A 26,688-nucleotide genomic window follows, 5' to 3' on the forward strand; every position below is an offset into this window, starting at 1 on the left:
AAAGTACCTAGCATAGTGTCTGGCACATATTAAGTCATCAAATTTTTTAAATTAATTAATTATTTTTTATTTAAATTTTATTTTAAGTTTAGGGGTACGTGTGCAGGTTTGTTACATAGGTAAATTTGTGTCACAGGAGTTTGTTGTACAGATTATTTCATCACCCACGTATTAAGTCTAGTACCCATTAGTTATTATTCCCGATCCTCTTAATCCTCCCAACCCCACCCTCTGATAGGCCCAGTTCCCCTCAGTGTGTCCATGTGTTCTCATCATTTAGCTCCCACTTATAAGTGAGAACATGTGGTATTTGGTTTTCTGTTGCTGTATTAGTTTGCTAAGGATAATGGCCTCCAGCTCCATCATGTTCCTACAAAGGACATAATCTTGCTCTTTTTTATGGTTGCATAGTATTCCATGGTGTATATGTACCAGTTTCTTTATTTAATCTGTCATTGATGGGCATTTGGGTTGATTCCATGTCTTTGGTATTGTGAATCATGCTGCATGAACATACACATGCATGTATCTTGATAGTAGAATGATTTATATTCCTTTGTGGATGTACCCAGTAATGGAGTTGCTGGGTCCAATGGTATTTCTGTTTTTGGGTCTTGAGGAATTGCCACACTGTCTCCCACAATGGTTAAACTATTTACACTCCCACTAACAGTGTATAAGTGTTCCCTTTTCTCTGCAACCTCACCAGCATTTCTTATTTTTTTATTTTTTAATGAGCATTCTGACTGGTGTAAGATAGTATCTCATTATGGTTTTGATTTGCATTTCTCTAATGATCAATGATGTTGAACTTTTCTTCATATAATGTTAGCCATCAAAATTGTTAACTCCTTCCCTTCCATTCCCATTTTATGAGTCTTCGATATGCAGAATACTGAGAAGAGCCCCTGGCATATGATAAGTGCTCAAAATACTAGTTACTAATATTGTTAATAGCATAATCAGCCAGGGATCAAAATTGCAGTATCAAAATTAGCAGAAGCTTAAGTCTCTGATGTAAAATGCCGTAGTATTTGCATATAACCTAGGTACATCCTCCAGTATACTTTAAATCATCTCAAGATGACTTATACAATGTAAAGTTAGCTAGTACAATGTAAATGCTATGTAAATAGTTGCTATACTGCATTATTGCATGGTTTTAAAATTTGTACTATTTTTATTGTTGTATTGTTGTTTTTTTCCTGCATATTTTTGATCCCTGGTTGGTTGAACCTGCAAATGCACAACCCATGGATATGGAATGCAGATTGTACAGGATTCAGCTCCCATTGAGAGACAGAACATATTTCCCAAAGTGGTGGAACCACAAATTCAACTCCTAGGTGTATGACTTCAAGGTCCTGGCATTCTCCTTGCTTGTCCTCCCTCTCCTGTTCTCTCTCCCCTCCTACTCCCTTTTCCTCTCCTTCTGATATTTCTTTTCTCCTTGGAAGAGTTAAATCTATTATCTGGAAGAGTTCTTAGTATTCTGCAACTACAGAGCTCTTCCAGGGAATCTGCTTCAGGGAGTGCAGTTGACGAACAGCCCCAGTTGCCAAACCTCTAGATCCATTGTCTTAAACACTGAGGCCACCCTTTTCCCAGGCTGCTCCTAGCCAAAGACAGAGCACAGCAGGGCTGCTAGAACCTGCATGTTCCTGTCAATATTCATGTACTGGCCAACCTTTGCTTGGGGACTCCTTGCTGCATTGGCTGAGACTTTCTCAGAACTACAATCTAAAGCTCTTCAAACCCAACTCTTCCTCCTTCCCATTTGCTGTTCTTAGGCTTCCAACTGCCTTGCTGTTTGAAGGCTCTCTCTACCTTCCCCTGTCCCCCGTCTCCTTAATCTTGCACAGAATATTTTCCCCTCAATCTCCTGTGTGTCTAATCTAATATTGTTTCACAGAAGATCTAAACTGTACAGAATAATAAAACACCTTAAGCAGAGGAAACAAAATTCAGTCTAACAGAGATCCATCTGGAATACCACTAAGAGCAGCTGAGTTTTTTCAGATCTAAAAAGCACCTTATTATGCTGGATCCAGTCTCTTATGTGGACTTGAGAACTTAAAAGTAGATCAGCCAACAAGATGGTCTCTAAGTTGAAGCCACCTCCAATTGGGATCCTGAGGTCACCTCTCTTAGGTAATTATCTACACACTGAAGGTCAAACAGAAATGTCTACTTTACAACTACTATACTGCATTCATAATTTCTCTCCTCATTTTATACTCTGATGAAATACCAACTTGGTCATTTCTGTGCATTGTCAAGAGGGTCGAAGTTGAAGCAGAAGCAAGCAGCTGGCTGGCTTAGCTTATGGCTCCTCTGGTACAGGAAAGTGGTGAGAGTCATTATTCTTATTCTCCAGGAATTAACAGATTTTTGCATGCCTGGGCTGAGTGTATGTTTATTTTCTGACCCTTGATAAATACTGTATTCCCATTTTCAATATGAATTTGTTTCTATCCAATGGATGATCAACAGTAGCCGTTGTAATTCTTTTTGAGGGGCCATATATGCACCGTTATTTTTCAAATTTGGCTCTGTGTGGAGATCTTAAAAGATATAAGATATTCCAGTTGTTCCACATGCTTGTCAACCCTTAGCATGGCCTATATTTTCCATTTTAGTCATTCATTTCATTTAGTCATTTTAGTCATTCCAGTCATTCCAGATTCAGTCATTTGAGCCATGTCTAGCGTGTTCACATTGTGGTTCTAATTTGCATTTCCCTGTGGTGTACTGAGGTTGACAATGTTTTCATGTGCTCATTGGCCATTTGGGTGTCCTCTTTTGTGATGTACCAGTTTGAATCTCTTGTCTATCTTCCTAATGGGTTGTGTGTCCTTATTGATTTGTGGGCATTTTAATATATTCTGGCAAGTCATTTGTCATATATATGTACTGCAATATCCACTCCCACTTTGTAGCTTGCTTTTAATTCTCATAATGCTTTTCAATAAACAGAAATCCTTAATTTTAATGTAGTACAGTTTGTACAGTTTTTCCTTAACACTTACTGTTCTTTGTGTCCTGTTAAGAAAACTTTGTCTATCTCAAAGTCATGAGGATATCAAACTCTACGTTTAATATGTTGTGTACTATTCTCTTTCTCTCTACATGTGTATACACACACATACACACCCTCTCTCTTTGTAAATATATATGTATACATAAAATATGGCAGCAAAATTTTACATAAAGTCAGGCTGACATGGGTTCAAATTCTGGCTCCTCACAATAACTCTATAAGGCAAATATTATTCCCGTTTTACAGTTGAAAAACCTGAGGTTAGGAGGTCAGGCTAAGTAATGTGTCTATGGTCTTATAGCTAGTGGATGGGAGATGAGAATGAATCCAGTCCGGCTGAAGAGTCCATACTTCTGGCCTCCATCATAGCCTGGGCTTCCCAAAGCTTGTGCTTTTGTTCCTAATTGGCAACATGCCATCAACTGCATTCATTACATAAGGTTATTATGAGGATTAAGAGAGTTATTAAAGGTGTTTAGCATGGTTCCTAGGACATAGTAGGTACTTAAATATTTTTCCCTTTCTGTTACTATTAATACTTTCTTTATAAAATACAAATTGGCCAGACACAGTGGCTCATGCCTGTAATCCTAGCACTTTGGAGGCTGAGGCGGTGGGTTGCTTGAGTCAAGGAGTTAGAGGCCAGCCTGGGCAACATGGCGAGGCCCCACCTCTACAAAAAAAAAGTTAGCCAGGCACGGTGGTATGTGCTTGTAGGCCCAGCAATTTGGGAGGCTGAGGTGTGAGGATTGCTTGAGCCTGGAAGGTTGAGGCTGCAGTGAGCAGTGATCACATCTCTGCACTCCAGCCTTGGTGACAGAGCTAGACGCTCAAAACAAATACATAAAATATAATAAAATAAAAATTACGAGAGGCCAAAGGCTGACGTCTCTTCTTTTCTTGTGTTTGGAGCAAAGTAATTAAGTCTTTCTAATGACTTAACTAACATGGAGAAACTCCAGACAGACCCTGAAGTTAACAAAACATGAATCTATGATCTACTTAAAATGACTGCAATAAAGGCTTCTTGATCTATAACACCTACTTTTGCATGAAAATCAACAAGTTTTCACATGGTAGGTGGAGTAGATGTGAAGGTGAACAGTGTCAGATGTGAAAGATACAGTGGGATTCTTGCCATACCGTCTTCAGTCTTAAATCTTCTGCAGATGATCTAACTACATCCCAGGAATTAAGGAGCAGATTTTAAACCTGAGGTCCTTAAAGGGCAAAACGGTCTGAATTAGTCCAAAAGTTCAGGGCAAAACTCTAAATGACTTTTAGTTACAATGGAAACCCATTTGGAAAGTTGCTTTTCTTCTCCAATAGCTTCCCAAGAAAGGGTACACGGAAGTAAACCCTGAGTCTTTGCTTGTCTAAAAATGCATTATTTTACCTTCACCCTTGATTATTTGACTGAATATGGATTTATCAGTTGAAAATAACTTCCTTTCTAGAATTATGAAGGCATGGTTCCATTGTTTTCAGATTCTTTTTCGAGACAAGGTCTTTTCTGTCACCCAGGCTGGAGTGCAGTGGCACAGTCACAACTCACTGCAGCCTTGAACTCATAGCCTCAATTGAGCCTTCCATCTCAGCCCCCTGAGTAGATGGGACTACAGGTGTGCACCACAATAGCCAGCCAATTTCTGTATTCTTTGTAGAGATGGGGCCTCACCATGTTGCCCAAGCTGTTCTCAAGTGACTCGCCTGCCTTGGCCTCCCGAAGTGCTGAGACTACAGGCGTGAGCCACAGTGCCTGGCCAGTTTTTCTTGTATTCTCTCTCTACTTCCTTCACTTTTCAAAGGCATCTCAAACTCAGTGGGCCCAAAACCAAAGTCAAACTCCATCGGAATATCCTGCTACTTCCAACTTCAAAATATATCTTAAATCACAATTTCTTACTACATGCAACCCTTTGGTTCAAACTACCATCATCCCTCACTTGAACTTAGAATTTATTTTCCTGCTTCTGCATTTTTTAAATTTTTGAAATATTTCAAATAAACCATGTGTGGCTTTATACTTTCTGCTACATAAAAAGAATGAAAATCTGCCAGGTGCGGTGGCTCACACTTGTAATCCCAGCACCCAGGGAGGCCGAAGTTGGGGGATCACTTGAGGTCAGGAGTTTGAGACCAGCCTGACCAACATGGTGAAACCCTGTCTTCACTAAAAACACAAAACTAGCCAGGTGTGGTGGTACGTGCCTGTAGTCCCAGCCACTTGGGAGCCTGAGGCAGGAGAATCTGCTAATACTAAGAAAAAACTGCAAAGTACTAAGAACTCTTTGAGACAGTAGATTTAACTCTTCAAGGAGAAAGGAAGTAGCAGGGAGGGAGGAAAGGGGAGGAGGATAAGGAGAGGGAGAGAGGGAACAGGAGAGGGAGGACAAACCAGGAGAATGCCAGGAGTTTGAATTTCTAGTTCCACCACATTTGAGAGCTTACTGCTATTAGGAAGAGAGTCACATTTTCTAAGCTTGGATTTCTCCATTTGTAAAATGAGTGTAGCAATTTTGTTCACTTGGTCTTGGTGAAGAGTCAGTTAGGTGGCATGCATAGAGGACCCAGCACATTCTGCATGGAGCACTCAGGAAAGAGTGCTTCCCTAGTTTTCCTCATGCACCACCTCTGTTTCTTTCTTCGTGACAATAGTGCCTGTGAAATATAGCCACTGGCACAGGATTTACTATGGATAAATGTGCCATACAGATGTATGTCTGCAGTCTTTGCATTATCAGCACTTGAGTCGAGGGACTGCTGTGTCATTTTTAGGTAGGGTGGTCTTTGGGAAGCCACTCAATAGCCCTGAGAGAGACATCTGATTTGTGAAATGAGGATGCTCTTTTCTGGTCTTCACACCTCATGTACTGTTGCAGGAGTGAAATGCAATAGCACACAAAGGTGCTTTTCACAGCAGAATCAATTGAGCAATCAGGGCTCCATGTCTTCTTGCTAAGCAGTTCTCAAGTATCTTACTGATCGAATGCTTCCTCATAAGAGCATAGATACTGATAAGTTTTTCTTACAACAAAATCTCAAAAAATTGCTATTTTACTGTACATTTGACAAATCACCGCATACTTGCTATAATTGATACATCTTCTGAAATAGACAGTCAACTCAGCTAAGAGTATGTGGTATGTGTATATAAAAGCAACTAAAGAAAAAGAACAATGAAAAGAAAAGGCATTCAAAAAATTGAGTCAAATTTCTTTAAAGAATTTCTGAAAGTGGAATGGAGGAAAGCAGTTAATGCAATATGCTATTTTGTTCATTCAGTGATGCAGAGTTACAACTTGTCACATGAATGCAGCCAAAATACTTAGAAAAAAACACATAAGAAAAAAACAAAAAAAAAATGAAAAGCAAAAATAAGTAAACCTCCCAGCTTCAGACTGGACTAACCTCTAGGGTGCTAACACAGTAAGACTCCATACCTCCTTAGACCAGCGCACAACATGGTTGAATGCACTGAATCCCATCCACAAATGCGGCCTCATTAACTATTCAGAAAATTGCTGTTTTGTGCTTCTAATCTCTGTTAAGACACCGACAAGAAGTCATTCTAGCCATGTGTTACAGACATGGAGATACAAAGGCCAGATTTGTCTTCAAGGAAGGACTTGCGGCCCAGATGCAGGGATGTGGCTCTCAGGTGCCTCTGGAGTGTGTCTCAGCTGCAGACATCACCCTTCCCAGGGTAACGTGCATCTGGTGGCTGAGTGAAATGGAGAATAAAAGTCTTGCAGGTCCCCCTGATGCTTGATGACTTGTGCAATACTCACTCTAGAGGTCCCTGTCATGATGGCCAAGCTTTATCACACCTGTGTAACCATTCAACAGTTTCCTCTGCCAATCCTGCTTTCTCTTCCTTCCTTTCACAAGGTTTGATCCCCAATAACATCTCTTTAAAAAACATATATATATGCGCATATATATATGTGTATATCTGCATGCGTGTGTGTGTGTGTGTGTGTGTGTGTGTTTAGAGACAGGGTCTCATTCTGTCCTCCATGCTGGAATGCAGTGGTACCATCATGGCTCACTGTGGCCTCAAACTCCTGGCTTACGTGATCCTTCTGCCTCAGCCTCCCAAGTAGTTGGGGCTACAGGTGTATGCCACCATGACTGGCTAATGTAAATTTTTTTTTTTTTTTTTGTAGAAACAGAGGTTTCGTTATGTTGCCCAGACTGGTCTAGATCTCCTGGACTTAAGTGGTTCCCAGGCCTTAGCCTTCCAAAGCACTGGGACTACTGGTGGAAGCCATAGCATCCAGCCCCTAACATCTTGAACCCAAAACTGTGTCTTTTTGCCTGCTGTTAGAAACCCAACATGTCTCACATGGTATTTTTCTAGACAGGAGAAATAATTTCAAATTATCAAACCATGATACCCAATGCAGGGATTCTGCTTTAGGTGCTAATGATGAAAGCCAGTAGTTAGGCCCAAGGATTTCCAAAAGGAGTCTTCATCCTCAATTAGCATCACTACTAGAAATGGTCACAGAGGCTCCATGGAAGGGATGGGCTATCCCCATAGGCAAGAGAGACAGATGAAACCAGCATCTGTTAAAGGGCCAGAGCCTCACACATGTTTGGTTTGGGCTGAAACAAACAATGTCAAGTGATACCCTAATCCTCCAATACAGGATTAGCTCTCCAATATCTTCCTGTATTCGCCTTCTTATATTGAGAATACTTGGGTGCAGATGTATTAGGTATTTCACACTAATCACTATTTAACAAGCTGCCCAATATTCAGTGGAAGTTGGGACGGAAGAGCCAGCCTTCACCACTGAAAGCTTTGACTTACCTGATATTTTTGCTAAAATAAAAGTTGACAAATAAGATTGACAACATAAACGGATGGTAAGTTAGGGCAGACACAATTGGTTTTCTATCCAACAGCTATTCCTCCTCCCACATCTTTTTGCTAATATAACTCCAATATGAGAGGAAAGTGGCTAGATGTATGGGATTTTGATTTATCTAAACCTACTGTTCAATAGATAACCACATGTAGCCATTTACATTTCAATTAATGAAAGGTCAATAAAATTAAAATTAGAAATTTAGTGCTTAGTCATCTAGCAACTTCTTAAGTAATAGACACATGTGGCTGGTGGATGCCATATGGAACATGCAGATATGAAGTAGTTCTCTCATCATACAAAGTTCTATTGCATAAGACTGGTCTGAACTAATCATGGTGCCTTTCTCTACTTTGTCATCAAAATTTCTCCCAGCATAACCATGATGCATCAAATTCTGGCTAATTGCATGTAAGAGAATGTAAGGAGACAGAACTGCAGGAAAGGAGAGCCCTTCATTTTCTGCTTGGGAAGCTGTCAGGTAAGAACATGATGCATAAGGATCATGCTGACAAATGGAGGGTGTCAGCCTGGAAGTAAAAGAGTCTGGGTCCTTGATTGAGTCATTGAGCTGAAAGAGTTGCCTACCTTTATTCCTCATTAACTAAAAATTTAATGTCCATAGGATTTAAGCCTCAGTTCTTTGGGCTTTCTCTTACTTGCAGCTTAAAGCATTCCTAACTGATGTTTAAGAAGTTTGAAAAAGAAGACTAGAAGAGAAAAACTTACTCATTGTCCTCCTTCTTTTTTTGCCCTATGCCCAAAATATAAATTTTCCTTTCTGTGTACAACTTTGCACACAACTATGACCATATGGTGTATGTACAATTGTCTTTGTTGTTTTTAAATTTATCTTTTCTCTTAAAATTAAAGCATGTGTTCATTGAAGAAAAACTGAAGAATATAGAAAATGGTAAAGGAGAAAATAAAATCACCCAGATACCTACCAAGAGAGAACAAATATTAACATACTAAGGTTTTTCTTTTTGTAATTTTTCATAATTTGATGTACTTTATACATTGACTTTTAAAAATTATCAGCACAGGATTATATTCCTGTTTTAAATGGAAGAAGGTGCCAAATAATACTACCATCATGTGAATTATTAGTTTTATTGCCAACTAAAAAACCAATTAAGTATGGATTTCAGAGGTACAAAAAATTATGACTTGCTTCTTTTATAATGAAAATGAACACTAGATTTCTTACACAACTCTAAAAAACCCTAATTAAAACATACTGGTTTAGACTCAGAACAATTTTAGGAAGCTTACAAATATTTTTTACCATTACTACAATTCTGAACAAGAGAGTATCCTGTTTTGCCTACAGCTGCTTTGTAATTATGCTTTTCTTTTTCTTAAGGTTATTTTCTTATTGTAGTTTATATGCTTTATTGAAAACATCACAACCAACCAACACATTGCAAGAAGTTACATGGACATTCTCTCCCAATTTAGATTTTTCTTTTAAAATAAGCAGCAGGACTGTGTCTGCTTTCTTCATCACTGTAGTCCCAGGGCTGGCTTTGCACATGAACTGGAATATAGCAGGCTCTTAACAGTGACCCGTCTGGCAGTGGGAGAACTGAGGGAGAGCGAGCAAAGCTTCATTTCAGTGGGGAAAGACTTTGAGGAGAATTTCATTTATTTATTTTCTTCAAAACGTTAAAGGGAAGAAGTAAAAACAAAAACTAGCAAACAAAATAATATTTGTGAAAAGTGATTTTCAAAAATTTCCAGACTGCTGTGGGGTGATGAGCGACACACATTTCCATAAAGTTTCTCATTCTATCTGTGTCTTTCAATGTGAACAAAAAATTTCTTTCTAACATTTGAAGATTTTGTGTGCTTCACTACAAACCTCCTTTAGTGGTTGGAAGTCATTTGAATTTTTCTTTACTTTTCTAGCAAGAATTCTTTGTTTTGTGCTATGACTCACGTGAATAATAGCTCCTGGCTTAATCTGAAGCTCTGTGTTGGCTCTGCCAGCATGAGACAGGAAGATCTCCACTTTTGCCCAGTAATTTTCATTCTCCCCACCAGGGCTCCACTTAAGTGACAGTCCACTGGAGGATGAGATGCTGACGTGGTCACAGCCAGTAGAATTCTAGAGGGACAGCATTTGGAGCCTATGCCATTTGAAAAACAATAGCTCCATTTGAGAAACAAAAGAAACACAATTTTTAGCATTTTGGAAGAATGAAAATGTTTAAAGTGGTTCCAAGGGCTCCTGAACCCAGGGGAGTTTTGCATGAAGACACATCTCTTAATACTGAGCCCTTCTGCAACTCTAGGATGTAGCTCTCCAGCCTGGGATCAGTTTCTGCTCTGTCTGGCAACAGCCTACCAAGTCTCATCCACCAGTTTTTCCTGAGGACAAGGAGCCTCTTAAATGTGAACTATGATGAAATGTCTTAGTTTGAACTCCTGGGAAAGAGACTCTGAGGCAAAGAATTGTGAGTAGAAGGTTTCATGGAGAGTGCTCTGAGGATCTACACCTGCAAAATAATAATAATGGTAATAATAATAATAATAGTAAGGAAGGCCTGGACTGGGCAGAGGGAGAAACTGATCCATAACAAAGGTGCAATGAGGCCTCAGCCAATTCCTGGGGGGCAGATCTGGCTGTGTATGGCAGGTCCTGAATAATGTCGGTTCATTCAATGTTCTTTCCTTATAACATTGATGAGAAAAAAATTGATTTGCACCTGGGGCCACCATCTGTGTGGATTTGCACAATGTCCCCATATCTGCATGGGTTTTCTTTGAGTACTCTAGTTTGCTCTCTCATTCCAAAGTCATGTACATTAGGTTAACTGGCGTGTCTACATGGACTCAGTGTGAGTGAATGTGAGTGTGGGTGTGAGTGTGCTCTGCCGTGGGAGATTGTCCTGTTCAGGGCTGGTTCCTGCCTCACTCCATGAGCTGCTGGGATGGGCTCTGGCCACCCATTGTTATGCCCAGACCGTTTATTCCCCGAAGAAGACCACCAGAGTCCAGAGTCAAAGCTAAGCAGCAAGGATCTTTATTACAGGTTCGAACCTGGAGCTCTCACTTGCTCGTGAAACGAGACGGGCAGGAGAGCTCCCCCACTGAGCTCCGAACAATGTTATATAGTCTAAGGAAAGTAGGCATAGAATCATTATACAAATTAGAGGTATGATTGGCTGGAGTTTGAACAAAGCGATTTGGCAAACTATGATTGGTTCCCACCATTTCTGGTATTTCAGTACAACCCTTGAGGCTGAAGAGCAGTTTTACACAAAGGCAGTTAATTATATTGCGTCAGGTTGCACAACCAGTTTATGGCTATCTTGCTTAAACACACCTTGTGACCTGGCTATCTTACTTAAACATTCCTTGTGACCTGGCCTCAGAAAGAAAAACATGTACTTACAGAACTTACGAAACCTCTGGTACGTGCAGAGATTAGAAAGCAGAACAAAGAGTTTAGCAACATCGGGGGGAGGAAGGGAGGGTACGCATTTTTGTATCTTTGTGTCCTTTCATTTCCCCCTCCCATAAGTAACTGGATGTACAATCTTGGATTTCCAGAGTCTTATAATGTAGCCTCACTTTCTGGGTGCAGGAGAGGCTGGTGATGGCTACGGAGGACCATTAGTTGGATGGTATCAAACCTTTCTCTGACAAATTGTAAAATTTTATTTACCACACAGGGGCCTATAGTGAATAGAAGTAGTAAAGACATTAGGGGGCCTAAAAGGGGTGCCAGAAGGGAAAACATTGAAGAGCTCCACCAATTGTTAGCGGCTGTAGTGAATTGTTGCTTTTTCATTTCTAAGCTTAGTTTGTATAGGTGTTGGACCCTTTCCTCAACTAACCCTGACTCATTTATATAGAAACAGCATTCTTCTTTGAGGAACATACAGGTACCTCCTTTCTCAGCCGTGAGTAAGTCTAAGGCTCTGCGGTTTTGAAGGGTGACCTGTGCTAGGGAGGTGAGCTGCCGCTGAAGGGAGGCTAGGGAATAGGCGGAGTCTTCCATAGCAACAGAGAATTGTTGTAACAGCTTGTCGTTTTCTATCATGGAGTGTTGTAGGGCCCCTCCTGCTAACCCCGCTGCGACGACAGAGGTGGTTAAGGATATTCCTGCAATTAGTGGTAGAAAAACTGCTCGTCTATGTCGCGCAGTTTTAGTTGGGGCGGTCCCTGCCCAGCCTATGAACTCTGCCGGGGTTAGGAGTGTCAGTCGGGGAACTAGGGTAACAGGGATACACAACTGTCCATCAGAGATGCTTTTGGACAGAGTTTTTAACAGAGTCATATTACACCAGAAGAACACACCAGGGGGAGCATATATGGGACTATTAGGGTATGTAGCCGATTGGTTACAGAGGCTGTTGCTAAATGCCGAATAACAACAGGGGTATTTCTCTTGGTATGGGTCACGGTACAGGGCCACATCGGGTATCATGACTATTGATGAGTTAAAACCTGTATAGTTTGTGGGAGGGGAGGATAGAGGAACAGCCGTTAATGGTGGTCTTCCTTGGGTTGCACACATAAAGCAAGAGGACAGGTCGCCTAAACCGGTGAGGTTGGCGAATGCTAGCCCTTCCTGTAGTAGGGTTAGCCAGGAGAAGGGCTGCAAGTCTTGTGATAGCTTGGTTTCTTGCCTGTGGATTTGTGTATGGATTAAGGGTTGAATCTGGACTAGACTTCTCCACAGATATAAATGGCTACTGGGCCAGGTACTAGTTGATGAGTAATATACTCCCCCATGTTGTGGGGTTGTCCACCGAGAGTCCCATGGGTCTCTAATTATCCAAGTGTAAGTGACGGGAGACTCAGTTTTGTAAAAATACCACCCTTGTTGTTCTCTCCAGCATCGGACAGAGTGCGTCTTACAGTAGCTATATGGGCAATCTGCACTCTGGTGCCACCAATAATTTTTACAATTATATTCAGTTTGATCATATTCAAAACAGATCATGGGTATTGCTGGTTGGGCAATCTGGAACCTAGTGAAATTGAGGTAAACTATAGTATTACACCCTGAGGGGGGGCAGTCTGCGCTAGCTAGCAGTTTACCCGCTTGGGGGGTTTCCCCGGGGTGAGTTTTGTTCTCATAGAGCCAGAACCTCCAGACATAGGGATTAGACGGCGCAGCAGTGAGAAGAGTCAGATGCATAAGGCATAAAAGCATAGGTAAGCTAGACATGGTTACGGTTATGGGGCTGACGGCGCAGGGTTAGCTTTAAGGGATTGTTCTTAGCTTTGTCTACAGTCCATGTAACCGGTGCTCCAGACGGCCCGAGAAGGTCGGATGCTGGGTCCACTGGTTTGACGTGTGTGTAGTGGATCCACGAAGCGATGCCCTCTACCTTGAGAGCGGTGGGAGTAGTCAGGAGTACTTGCAGTGGTCCTTTCCACCTGGGTTGAAGAGTTTCTTGCCGGTGGCGCTTGACTAGGACCCAGTCTCCCGGCTGGAACGGATGAGGTGTCGGCGGAGGTCCTGCCTCGTACAGTTCTTGTAGTCTGGGCCAAATTTCCTGGTGAATTTTCTGTAAGGCTTGTAAGGAGAACAAGAGCTCAGAGACATTTTCAGTTTCAGGTTTGAGTAAGTCATCTTTTAGACTGGGGACCAGGGGTGGGGGTCTGCCATACATGATTTCATATGGTGTGAGGCCCAGTCTGTAAGGGGTATTTCGGGCCCGGAACAGAGCGTAGGGGAGAAGTACTACCCAATTAGCGCCAGTCTCCATGGTCAATTTAGTTAAGGTCTCCTTTAGAGTCCGATTCATCCTTTCTACCTGTCCTGAGCTTTGGGGCCTATAAGCACAATGTAATTTCCAATTTGCCCCAAGAATGGAAGCCAAATCCTGACTTACCTTAGCAACGAAGGCTGGTCCATTGTCTGACCCTATTTGGACGGAAAGCCATACCTGGGGAGGATTTCTTCCAAAATTTTCTTTGCTACAACCTGAGCAGTTTCTCTCTTAGTTGGGAACGCTTCTGTCCATCCTGAAAAAGTATCTACAAAGACAAGTAAGTACTGATACCCATATTTTCCAGGCTTTATCTCAGTAAAGTCTATTTCCCAATAGATACCAGGCCTAGTTCCTCTACACCTGATTCCTGCGGCGGTCTGGGTTTGGGGGCAAGCGTTGTTCAGTTGGCAGGCTTTGCAATTTGTTGTGACATCGCTGGCCAGTTCAGCTATGCGTCTGATTCTGAACTTGGCGTGCCTAAGTCTATCATTCGCCGGGCACCCAGGTGGGTTGTCCGGTGGATGTGTTCCAACACCTGCCGTCCTAATTTTTCTGGTAGGATGGTTTGGTCATTTATATCAGTACACCACCCATTTTGAACCTGTTTTAGGGGAAGCGTGTCCATCCATTCGCGATCCTGTTCAGTATAGTCGGGAAAACATGGCAAATTTTGCGGGCCAGGATCAGGGAGCTGGAGTGCGAGGAGCTGACTGGGAGCTTTTGCTATGCTCTTTGCGGTTTGGTCGGCTAAGAAGTTGCCTCGAGCAATTGGCGTAGTTGGTTTCTGATGCCCAGGGCAATGTACAATAGCCAATTTCTTTGGTTTCCACAAAGCAGTTAATAGAGCTAGGATCTCTTGCTTGTTTTTTATTTCTTTGCCTTCAGCTGTTAATAGTCCCCTCTCTCTGTAGATGGTCCCATGTATGTGCGCAGTAGCGAAAGCATAGCGGCTATCCGTGTATACTGTTAGTTTTTTCTCTGCCCCTAGGGTGAGGGCCTGTGTGAGTGCTATCAACTCGGCTCTTTGGGCCGATGTCCCTGGAGGCAAGGGTTCCGCCCAGATTACCTCAGTCTCTGATGTTACAGCTGCTCCTGCATACCGCTGGCCTTGGTGGACGTAGCTGCTGCCATCAGTGAACCAGATGAGTTCTGTGTTGGGGAGCGGACGATCTTGCAGGTCCTCCCGCACCCCATGCACCTGAGCCAGTATCTCAGTGCACTCATGGGACAGGGCGTCCAAGTCTGGATTTGGCAGCAGTGAAGCAGGGTTTAAAGAGGTTGGGGGCAGAAAAGTTATTCTGAGGGGGTTCAACAGCAGTCCTTGATAGTGGGTGAGCCGGGCGTTACTCATCCATCGGTCCGGCGGCTGCCGGAGGATGCCTTCAATGGCATGCGGGGTTATAACGCGCAACTCTTGCCCCATGATAAGTTTATCAGCGTCTCAGACCATTAGGGCGGTCGCCGCGATTATCCGGAGGCAGGGTGGCCAGCCAGCAGCCACTGAATCTAATTTTTTTGACAAATAGGCAACTGGCCTCTGCCAGGGGCCTAGGTACTGTGTTAACACGGCTTTTGCAACACCCTTACTTTCATCCACGTATAAGTGGAAGGGCTTGGAGACATCAGGGAGCCCCAGCGCGGGGGCTGATAACAAGGCAGTTTTGATTTACTGAAAGGCCAGCTCAGCCTCTTCCGTCCAATTGAAGGGCTGCCGTTCCTTTGTTGCCTGGTATAGGGGCTTGGCTAACTCAGCAAATCCGGGTATCCATAACCTACAGAACCCTGCCGACCCCAGGAATTCTCTCACTTGCCGTGTTGACTGGGGTCTAGGGATGTGTAGGACTGTTTCCTTTCGGGCTTTGGTTAGCCAGCGTTGCCCCCCTTTTAATAGGTACCCCAGATAAGTTACCTCCGACTTGCAGATCTGAGCCTTTGTTGCTGAGGCTCGGTAGCCTAGCTCCCCCAGAGTCTTCAGGAGGTCCTCAGTCCCTTGAACACAAGTTTCTGGGGACCTGGCCGCTATTAAGAGATCATCAACATATTGAAAAAGAGTTATTTCAGGGTGTTGCTGCCGGTACTCACCCAGATCTTCATGAAGGGCTTCATCGAACAGGGTTGGCGAGTTCTTGAACCCTTGTGGCAGTCTGGTCCATGTTAGCTGACCGTTGATGCCCCTCTCAGGATCCGTCCATTGAAATGCAAAGAGTTCTTGACTTTTGGGAGCCAGAGGAAGGCTGAAGAAAGCGTCTTTTAGATCAAGAATGGTATACCACTGTTTTTCGGGATGTAAGGCACTCAGAAGGGTGTATGGATTGGGCACAGTGGGATGTATGTCCATGACCCTTTTATTAACTTCTCTTAAATCCTGTACTGGCCTGTAGTCCGTACTGTTGGGTTTACAAACAGGTAACAGTGGAGTATTCCAGGATGAGTGGCAAGCCCGTAGGACTTCCTGGTCTAGGAGTTGGCGGATATGGGGCGTAATTCCTTCTCTTGCCTCCAGGGGCATAGGATATTGCCGAACCCGAACTGGGTCCGTCCCTGGCTTAACTTCCACAAATATGGCAGGTCGATGTTTAGCTAGCCCCAAGCCCCCAGTTTCTGCCCACGCTTCAGGGAAACGCTGGAGCCAAGAGTCAATTTCCTGATTGGGGGCTTTTGCTCTTGATGGAGTTGGTACTCATCTTCTAAGGTGACAGTCAGGATAGATATTGGCCTGTTTTGGGAATCAGTTATCTTGGGCCCTTCTGGCTCAAAGTGGATTTGGGCCCCCATCTTTGTCAGCAAGTCCCTCCCTAGTAGAGGGCAGGGGCTCTCTGGGATGACTAGGAAGGAATGGGAGACTTTTCCCGTTCCTAAATCTACAGTCCTCTGGGTTGTCCAGGGGTATTTTTTAATGCCTATGGCCCCGTGCACCCAGGATGTTTTCTTAGACATTTTTCCAATTGGTTTGGTTAGGACTGAGCGTTCCGCCCCAGTATCGACCAAAAAGCGAACTGGGGACCCCTCCACTTGCAAAGTTACCCTGGGTTCGGGGAGGGGGTCCGAACCCCGTCCTCCCTAGTCAGAGTCCTGGGTAACGAGTACGGAGGTAGGGTTAGCTGGTCTCCGTTTCTTTGGGCAGTCTTTAATCCAGTGGCCACATTCCTTGCAATAAGCACACTGATCTTTTTCTAATCCTTGCCTAGGGCCTTGCTTTTTCTGCTTTCTGTTTTGGCCATTTCCTGCCTGGGGGAAAGCTGCTACTAAGACTTTGGTCATTTCTTTGGTTGCCTCGAACTGTTTTTCTTCTGGAGTATCCCTATTATTATAAACTCGCTGGGCCATCTGAAGGAGGTCCTGAATCTGCTTTCCCTCTAAACCTTCTAATTTCTGGAGTTTTCTTTTAATGTCTGGTGTTGCCTGGTTTACAAAGGACATTACTACCGCTGCCTGATTTTCCGGTGCTTCCGGGTCCATAGGGGTAAACTGTCTGAAGGCTTCCATTAATCTCTCTAAATACACAGCGGGGCTTTCTGTCTTACCTTGTAACACAGAATATACTTTAGCCAAATTGGTGGGCTTGCGAGCTGCAGCCCGGAGACCTGCCATTAGAGTCTGGCGATAAATGAGCAGTCGTCCCCTACCTTCTGCCATGTTGTAGTCCCATCTGGGCCGGGTCAAAGGAAAAGCCGCGTTAATGAGGTCAGGATTTGCAGTTGGGTGGCCGTCATCTCCTGGAACCAGCTTTCTGGCCTCAACTTGGATTCTTTCCCGCTCCTCCGTTGTGAACAGGATTCGGAGGAGCTGTTGACAGTCATCCCAGGTCGGCTGGTGAGTAAACATGACACTGTCTAACAACGAGGTTAGATCTTTGGGATTATCTGAGAACCGAGCATTTTGGGACTTCCAATTGTATAAATCACTGGTGGAAAAAGGCCAATACATGAGACGGGAGAGCCCGGTATCATCGAGCGATCCTATTTCTCTGAGAGGCAGGGCTACAGTGGAGTCAGGGAGTCGGGAAGCTTGGTCCCGCTGTACGCGGCCTCGTGTTCGGCTGGCTGGCCCCCCCAGGTTACTTTCGCTCTCGGCTGCTTCCGCTTCTCGGTTTCCCTCTACGGAAGCACCACCCTGGGGGACTGGGTCCTGCGGGATAAGGTGCGGATATGGTGGGGGAAATGTGGGTTCTAACGTTAGGGGGTCCTGGCTGTCTGGCAGCACAGGGGCCGAGGTAGCAGAGGGAGTCCTTTGTCTTGTAGGTCGCGTTACTAGGACCTTGCAAGGCTCAAGGATGAATGGAGTTATCCAGGGCAGTGGGTCTTCCACAAGATTTTGCCACACTAGAATATAAGGAATTTGATCAGGATGTCCTGACTGCCCTGGCAGGAAAATCTTAGTTTTTACCTTAGTAATAATAGAGAGACAGAAAGTTCCTTCGGAGGGCCACCCTACGCCGAAAGAGGGCCATTCCGAACGGCAGAAAGTAACTAGCTTTCCTTTCTTTAGCTCTATGCTTAAGTTATGCCCCCGAGCCTTCACATCCTTAAAATTGGTAACAAGGAGTGAGAGCGGCGTGCTCTGGTTGTTGCCCATCTTTGGACTGCTCCTACAAAGAGAAGGGGGGACGAAAATGAGTGTGAAGCAGAGGGGTGTATCCAACAGGTCCGGTCCTGGAAGGGGAAGAAAAGATTTTATGTTTCGTTTTGGGCTTACACTTAACACTTAACAATAACGGACAGACAGTGATAACAATGAGCATTCGCGAGCGCGTGTCGGACTTCCGACCTGAGTCAGATGGGGCAACCAAGGATGGAGGCCCCCAGATGGGCACTGGGGAACGTCTCCCACCAGTCCCGAGTGGCTGTCTTCTAGCGCGTCCGCCAAGACCGTGCCACTTACAGAACAGACCAATACAGATTACAGATTACGGATTTCGCGAAATTTCAGGGAGACAGACAGAGACAAAGACAGAGACAGTGACAAAGCCGGCTTACCTACAGATTAAGATCCATTGACTTGGGGGTCTGGTGGGCTTGGGGGAAATCCCGGACAAGCCCCCATTTGTTATGCCCAGATCGTTTATTCCCCGAAGAAGACCACCAGAGTCCAAAGTCAAAGCTAAGCAGCAAGGATCTTTATTACAGGTTCGAACCTGGAGCTCTCACTTGCTCGTGAAACGAGACAGGCAGGAGAGCTCCCCCACTGAGCTCCGAACAATGTTATATAGTCTAAGGAAAGTAGGCATAGAATCATTATACAAATTAGAGGTATGATTGGCTGGAGTTTGAACAAAGCGATTTGGCAAACTATGATTGGTTCCCACCATTTCTGGTATTTCAGTACAACCCTTGAGGCTGAAGAGCAGTTTTACACAAAGGCAGTTAATTATATTGCGTCAGGTTGCACAACCAGTTTATGGCTATCTTGCTTAAACACACCTTGTGACCTGGCTATCTTACTTAAACATTCCTTGTGACCTGGCCTCAGAAAGAAAAACATGTACTTACAGAACTTACGAAACCTCTGGTACGTGCAGAGATTAGAAAGCAGAACAAAGAGTTTAGCAACATCGGGGGGAGGAAGGGAGGGTACGCATTTTTGTATCTTTGTGTCCTTTCACCATGACCCTGAACTGGAAATAAGCAGGTAAAGAATTGTCTTCCTTGGTTTTATTAATCTTTCTTAAACGTATGTATAGTTCACATTTATTTCAATGTTTAATATTATAAATATTTTGCCTTTATTTAGAAGTTTGGTGTTTATTTTGTGATCAGAAATCTGCCACAGGAACTTCATTATAGTTTATATCAATTAGTCTATGGAAAAATTGTTTTTGTTATATGTCATTTTGCTTAAAGCTGCAGTTTCCAGGACTCTATCAACAACATTAAGTGAGGACTTTGTGTGATTTGCGGGGCCAAGTGCAAAATGAAAATGTAGGGTCCCTTGTTCAAAATGCAGGAAAAAAGTGTCATTAGAGGTACTAAAACATACCTTTTTCTTCTATCTGTGGTCTCTCAAATTGTCATGATTGTCAGGCCTCTGAGTCCAAGCCAAGCCATCGCATCCCCTGTGACTTGCACGCATACACCCAGATGGCCTGAAGTAACTGAAGAATCACAAAAGAAGTGAAAATGCCCTGCCCCGCCTTAACTGATGACATTCCACCACAAAAGAAGTGAAAATGGCCGGTCCTTGCCTTAAGCGATGACATTATCTTGTGAAATTCCTTTTCCTGGCTCATCCTGGCTCAAAAACTTCCCCCACGGAGCACCCTGTGACTCCCACTCCTGCCTGCCAGAGAACAACACCCCTTTGACTGTAATTTTCCTTTACCTACCCAAATCCTATAAAATGGCCCCACCCCATCTCCCTTCGCTGACTCTCTTTTCGGACTCAGCCCGCCTGCACCCAGGTGATTAAAAAGCTTTATTGCTCACACAAAGCCTGTTTGGTGGTCTCTTCACATGGACGCACATGACAATGATGGTGTTTATTTTCTTCTAAATGTCTTTTTAAGGAAATAAAAAGAAAAATTTAAATTATTAGCAAGGATTTTTACCATTCATCTTTATATTATGCACTACTAATTTTAAACACAAGTGTGTTTCATTAACTTGTATGGAGAATCACCAAAATACACATTTTGTATTTTATTACTCATGCATGCATAGGCTTTTATTCTAACAAGAAAAGTAAAAACACTGCACAAGTCTAACTCAAATGATTTTATTTCACTTATTGATATGTGCATATTCTGCCAATATTCTTTACCTTTGGCATACTGGTGACTAACAGAGAACTGAAAGGAAAAGTAATCATTTGACCATGGTGGGCTCATACAGTGAACTAATATGAATAAGAGAGGACATTGTAGGGTTCCCTTGTTGCTCATGTTTCTTAGAATGCCATTGCCTTCTTTCTGTGTTTGGAGTAAGTTCTGCTTTGGATGAAAAGTGTGGCTTCTACAGGCTGTCAGCATTATGCTTACTCAGCTATAGATGACATGCTGATTGGTGATTGGCTTTACGTCTTGCTGAACTCCCACTCATCGGTGGATCTACTGGAGTTCTGTGGCTGTGGGGTATTGAGAATGGGACAACAAAGAAAGGAGAACACCCATGTTGTGCTATCTCTTCTGCTCACCTGGATGCTCCATTGTCCCAGTGGACTTTACCTACAAAATGCACATTCAAAAATCGGATTGTTAAAAATTTCAAGATGGTGACAGTAGAGCATGGAACCAAACCCAGGGTTCTTCTGAGTGTGGGATCTTGTGAGGTTCCTCAGATTGCGTGTCCATGAAGTGGTCTTGCTTGGGAAACTCTGGAGCTTGGATGGCCCTTCAGAATTGCTCTAACTAAAGCAAAGAGGAGCTGGGTTTTGAATATCCACACTAACTGGTCAAAGCTGTAAGCCAGCCCCTGGGAGGAGGCATAACTCTGGGCAAGGCAGTTCTTTATGGTCTAGGGCAATTCTAGTGTGGAGTGCATCCACTTGGAGCTGTCAGTAGCCCACATTTCTCGAAACTGGGAGATGGGTGCACGTGCTGCAAGGAGGAGATACGGGCACTGCACCAGCGCAGTCACTCCATCAAGGTCCAGGCTTGCCAACACAGGGAGTTTTGAAGTGAGCAGGAACAGCTCTCTCTACTTCCAAAAGCTGTCATAAGAGAGCACTAAGGGATTATTTTCAACCTTGTGATTTTAACATTTTGTTGCAATGGTCTTTTTCCTTCACATGCACCCATATACCCACATGTAACAGTGTATCCAGTGGATTCATAATTCTGTGCCAGGAATTCCTACAGTCTTTGACTTTGCTCCCCTTGGCCATTCAATCACAGAGCTCCAAAAGTTCTGCAGGAATACTGTAGGGTGCCCACAAGTTATGGTTCCTTCTGTGACCTGCATATGCCTGTATCTACAAACCTGGACACACCACACACCAGTCTTATCCTTGGATCCAGCCTCAGCAATTTCTCTGTATCACAGCAAGCCTGAATGTGATTGTTCTTTAAAATTCTTGCAACAAAAGCAGATGATTCAATTTCTTATTGAGCTAATTCTTAAAGACAACAAATATATATGTTTAACATTTTGTGTTTTTAATCTTTTTTTTTGTTTAGAACCTCTTTATGGAAACATGTCTAGCTTACTAAGGTAAAATTGACTCACTCATTGACCCATTCAGCAAATTATTTATTGATTATAAATTGACTCACTCATTGACCCATTCAGCAAATTATTTATTGATCTCCTATTTATCAGACAGTGTGGAATATAGAAAAGGTCTCTGCCCTTCTGGAGTTTCTAACCCAATGGGGAAAACTGATAATACATAACTAAATAACTCATATGCCAGTATAATTACAATGGATAAGTACTAGGAAGAAAACGATTGTGATAGTAGGTAACCAGGAGGGGTGTACTTTGATAACTATCACCTCTTGGATCTTGACTCCTGGCTCGATCTCCCTCTTACAGATAGGCAATGCAAGTGGTTTTTGTTTTAGCTTTATTTATTTATTTATCCTCCAAGGCTGGAGGGCAATGCTGCAATCTTGGCTCACTGTAACCTCTGCCAAATGGGTTCAATGGATTCTTGTGCCTCAGCCTCTTCAGTAGCTGGGACTATAGGCGCATATAGCCACCATACCCTGCTAATTTTTGTATTTTCAGTAGAGATGGGGTTTCACCATGTTGGCCAGGCTGTCTTGAACTCCTTACCTCAGGTGATCCATCTGCCTTGGCCTCCCAAAGTGCTGGGATTACAGGCATGAGCCACTGTACCCAGCCTGTTTTAGCTTTTTAAAGCCTTACTTTCCTCATTTGTAAAACTTCAGCTGATAGTATTCCTGTGAGGATTAAATAGCTTGTCTTAGTTTGGGTTCCCTCAGAAACAGACCTTGACATAACAATTCAGGTTTATGTAGTTGATTTGGGAGATGGTCCCAGGAAATACCAGGAGGAGAGTGAGGGAGTGATGCAGCTGCTGCAAGGTGTGTTAATGACCACTGTGAACAGCTGGGGCTAATCCCGCTGGAGACCTCATTGGGGGGTGGGGAGAAGGGAGGGCCTGTAAAGTGCCCCTGGGTTGTCTAGAGCCTGGCTCAGAGTTGTCCTGCTAATGGGGAAAGACGTTTGCATATTTCTCCACCATCTCTTGTTTATTGTAGGTTGAGTGTTGCTCCCAGAATTGTTAACTCCTTGTACATACAACCTGCCCAGTGAGGTGCTGAGCATGCTCCTGTAGCCAGAGAAAACTTTCCGTGGAGAACTGCAGGTGCTGTCGGTGAGGTGGGTTGGCATGCATGGGACAAGCATGCCATGGGAGCGTGGTGGTAGTATTGACAGTCAGCCAACACTACAAACAGCCAATGCACATAAAGTAGAATCTGCCCCTTAAAAGGTGCTCAATAAATGGTAGCTATCATTTTCTTGCATTTGGTACTTGTCAATCATGTTGTTACATAAACATGACTGTTGTGTAACAACACACACACACAAACATCTTATTTTACAGTCTATATTTAAGCTCCTTGAAATTCTTTTCAATATCTAACATTGTTTCTTTCCACAGTGGGTACTTACCGGAATGACTAAATCATTTTCCATTTTTTTGTTCTTGTTATTTTTAAGTCAACTTTATTGAGACATTTTGACATTTTGATTGCTTGACTATCATCCAACAAGTTAACTGTTTTATCTTGACAGCATTCTGTTTAGAAAAGATAACTGGGGAAAAATAAGCCTAGAAAAATATGAAACATCAGCTTAGCATTTCAGGAAGCAGAGCGAGACTATCTCATTGTGTGCTGGTAAACTTTCATCTTAACGCTACTTTTTAAAGGGAAATGTTCGTGGGATTTAAAAAATCTTGAAAGTAAAGATAAGATGTGTTCATTACACCTAGCAATGGTGGGGAAAGAACTGAGATGGGCATTCACACCCCAACTTATATAGCATGCCATCTCTCTTGTTTTGTCTTCAACCTTTCCTTTAAGAACTGACAGAAGATCAGTAAATGCCTTCCAAAATTTCAGGATTTGGGCCACATTTATTTTTTTTTTAATTCTTTTTGCATAAAATCAGGATGCCTTAATTCACTGTTAGGCCTTGGTTAGCTGCCCAAATATATTCTTCAAAATTAGACCCATTTCTTAAATATGTCTGGAGCAGCATCAAAACAACATCTGAAGCCAAGGCTAGTGTGTTTTTGAAGCTTTACACAGAAAAGATCTCTAAGGATTTCAGCTATGTTGAGGCAATATTTCTGTGGAGAAAATTTGTATCCAGGCTGACATTTTCCATCCTGGGTTTTCTACCTGCTGTGCTGCGGAACGGCCAAGATATGAAATCTCTGAAGTCGGGGTTATAATGCAACTTTACTGGCCTCCGAGGGCTTGTTGCTCACAGCCATTGTTCACAGATGCCAGATGATCTAAGAAGATCATGGAAACCTGGCACCTCACTGTTTTTTGGCTAACACCACCAAAGAAAATTAATTGTTATTGTTTTTGGAAACTCTCATCCAATGCACAAAATAGTAATATCAGCAATTATGGTTTTTCTGTTTTTTCTTTTTGGGGGAGGTTGGGGTGGGAAGACGATGAACACTGTGATTTTATTATAGCTGCCCCAAATGGCTGGTTTTGGGGCAAGAAAAGGGTGTTACATTCCTGTGGCTGAAAAATCTTATGAAGTTGTGAAGCAAAAGCGCTCCACTAATTTGCCTGAGTTGATGAGATACAGTGACCTTGAGCCTCCTGTCTGATTCAACAGGGCTTGAATTTCTGGTAACTCCTCGCTCAAGACTGATTTGCTCATTAGCCTGTTGAGAGCACACAGCCTTGAGTCAACTAAAATCCTTATTTTCTGTCAACCCACTCTTCTTACAGCCACGTCTCACTCCATTCTCCTACCTCTGATACTTTACCCCAAGCCATGATAGTTCTTTTTCTCACGCTGGCCAGTCATGACCTTGAATCTCTTTCTTCCTAAAAAACTGTAGCCCAAATTCCATATCCTTCAAGATGTTCTTTTGATTCACCCAACCATCCCTCATAGACAGTCTAATCCTTGTCTCTTAATGTGCATTTCTTTTGCTTTCTGTTTGTCTACTAGCCACTTCTGTTTAATGTTTAAACACAGTCCCAGATTTCATCATCCAAGGTGCTATTGACACAACCAGTGCAGTGCTCAATGCCCAGCAGATACAAAAGAAACTCCTACTGACAGTGCTAGCCAGGAGAAGCAGGAGTTCTTTTCTCCTAAGGCCACAGCAAGTGGATGATAATGCTTTGTAAGGTAGAGTTAATCCTCCATGTAACCCTATGTACTGGGCATCTGGAAAGACTAGTGTTTGGTCTTGTTGGACACATGTCACTTTTAGCTTGTGCTGCCCACCATCTGTTTCCCCTTCCTAACAACCTTGACTGAATTCCTTTTGGGAAATTAGCCCTCTCCCGTGGTATTTCTTGGAATGAGGGATATCCAGGCAACTCCCTCCACCATGGATGCAGGTGGGGTCCCTGAAGTCCCTTCCTCCAGCTCCTCCTTCTTGTTGCCTCAGAAAAATAAGGGAGCTAGCCAAGAGCCCTGCCTGGGCCAGAGTTTGACTTTTGGCATGCTGAATCTCTAACAGAGAGGAAAATGCTGGATGTTCTTCTTTCCAAAAGCATACATGAGGTGATCAATTAATTCCTGCTGTCTGGATGTCTGGCATTTCCCTACATCCTATTCTCATCTTGTTTTGTTTCCACTTAATTCTCTAGTCTTCCACCCGGGCTGTGGACTCCAGAATATCCCTCCAATAAATTCCTGCTGTATTCTCAAACATAAATTAGACAAGGTTGCTTCTTGGTAGTTGCAAACCAAAGATTCTTAATACACACTTTTCTCTACTGCTGATTTGCTAACTAACAGAAATTTCAAAATTAGCCAAGTCTCGAGTTTTTCCTCCTCAAAAGGAGTTTTCTGTAGCAGGATCTGGCATTTAGAAGTATGAGTGAGACAAAGGATAACATTGTTTGAATTAATCCAAAGAGTCTACACAGAATTTGAGGACTACATTGGGAGAAAACAATTCAGTTTTAGAAAATCAAATCCAAGAATAATTTTTTGGTTTGCTTTTCTTTTGGAGTGCAGGCTTAGAATTGAGGAGGGGTCCAAAAATTGCTTTTGTTCATTTGATTTGATGGTTTCATGGATGTGTGAATAGGGAAATGCTGTGCTTAAACTACAGGAGACCACTATGGGGCCACTATGTCAGGGAGAGGGACAACTGGTGGTGATCACGAGGGAATAGGAAGAAACTAGGGCATGTCTCTCGCACAACAAATAGACTCAAGAAACCCTGCAAGAAGCCAAAAAGTTGTCTCTTCCCAGAGCTCTCAGTGACTAAAATCCACACAGGTATCAGAATCAATTCAGTTGTCTTTTTAAGGCCGATTAGGGGTAGAGACCCCTGTTATTCTCCCCTGGTCCTCTTGACAGAGGATGCAAAAATATGCCAAGGGATCTACAAGCTGCAAAGACCTCTGGAATCAAATAAGTACCTGCTCATGTAGTTTCTGAAAATCCCACATCTGAATGAGAACCAGGACTGCTGCCTCCAGGGAGGGTTTGCCAGGAAAAACACTGCAGGGCCTCAGTGCAAACAGGACTGCTTGGCAGAGCCCAGTGGATGCGGTGCGGCAGCTGGCCATAGGCAGTGGAGGCGAGGTTGCTGGACAAACAGCCCAATGCTGAGACAAACATCAAACCTGCATCACTACCTCATCTGTCACAAGTCAGCTGGGAAAGGCACTGGGAGCTATGAATTGTTTAAGCTTATATCTTATAGGGAGTGGAGGAAAGGAAGAGACGTTGAACTTGATGATTTGGCTAATTTGGTGACAGAATTAAAATATCCAGGTAAAAATAAAACAACCACAGTGAAATTTAATCTGATTATTCTCCTTCAAAAACCTGTTTTCTACTGTTATCTCCCAAATGAAAATTGGGGATAATTCTTATTTGATGAATGGCCTGTGTTCCTTTATAAACGTGAA

At 43.2% G+C, this 26,688-nt stretch overlaps 1 long non-coding RNA gene across 1 annotated transcript in view; it reads left to right on the top strand.

Annotated features, from left to right (window-relative positions):
* LOC139358521 (uncharacterized) overlaps window positions 1-26,688 on the top strand; it is a 188,096-nt gene that overhangs the window by 132,878 nt on the left and 28,530 nt on the right. Inside the window, exon 5 of the long non-coding RNA XR_011613612.1 lies at window positions 8,293-8,398. This is a non-coding gene — a long non-coding RNA (uncharacterized lncRNA). The remainder of the gene's footprint in view (window positions 1-8,292; window positions 8,399-26,688) is intronic.

Source organism: Macaca nemestrina, chromosome 15, assembly GCF_043159975.1.
Source record: "Macaca nemestrina isolate mMacNem1 chromosome 15, mMacNem.hap1, whole genome shotgun sequence".
NCBI lineage: Eukaryota > Metazoa > Chordata > Mammalia > Primates > Cercopithecidae > Macaca > Macaca nemestrina.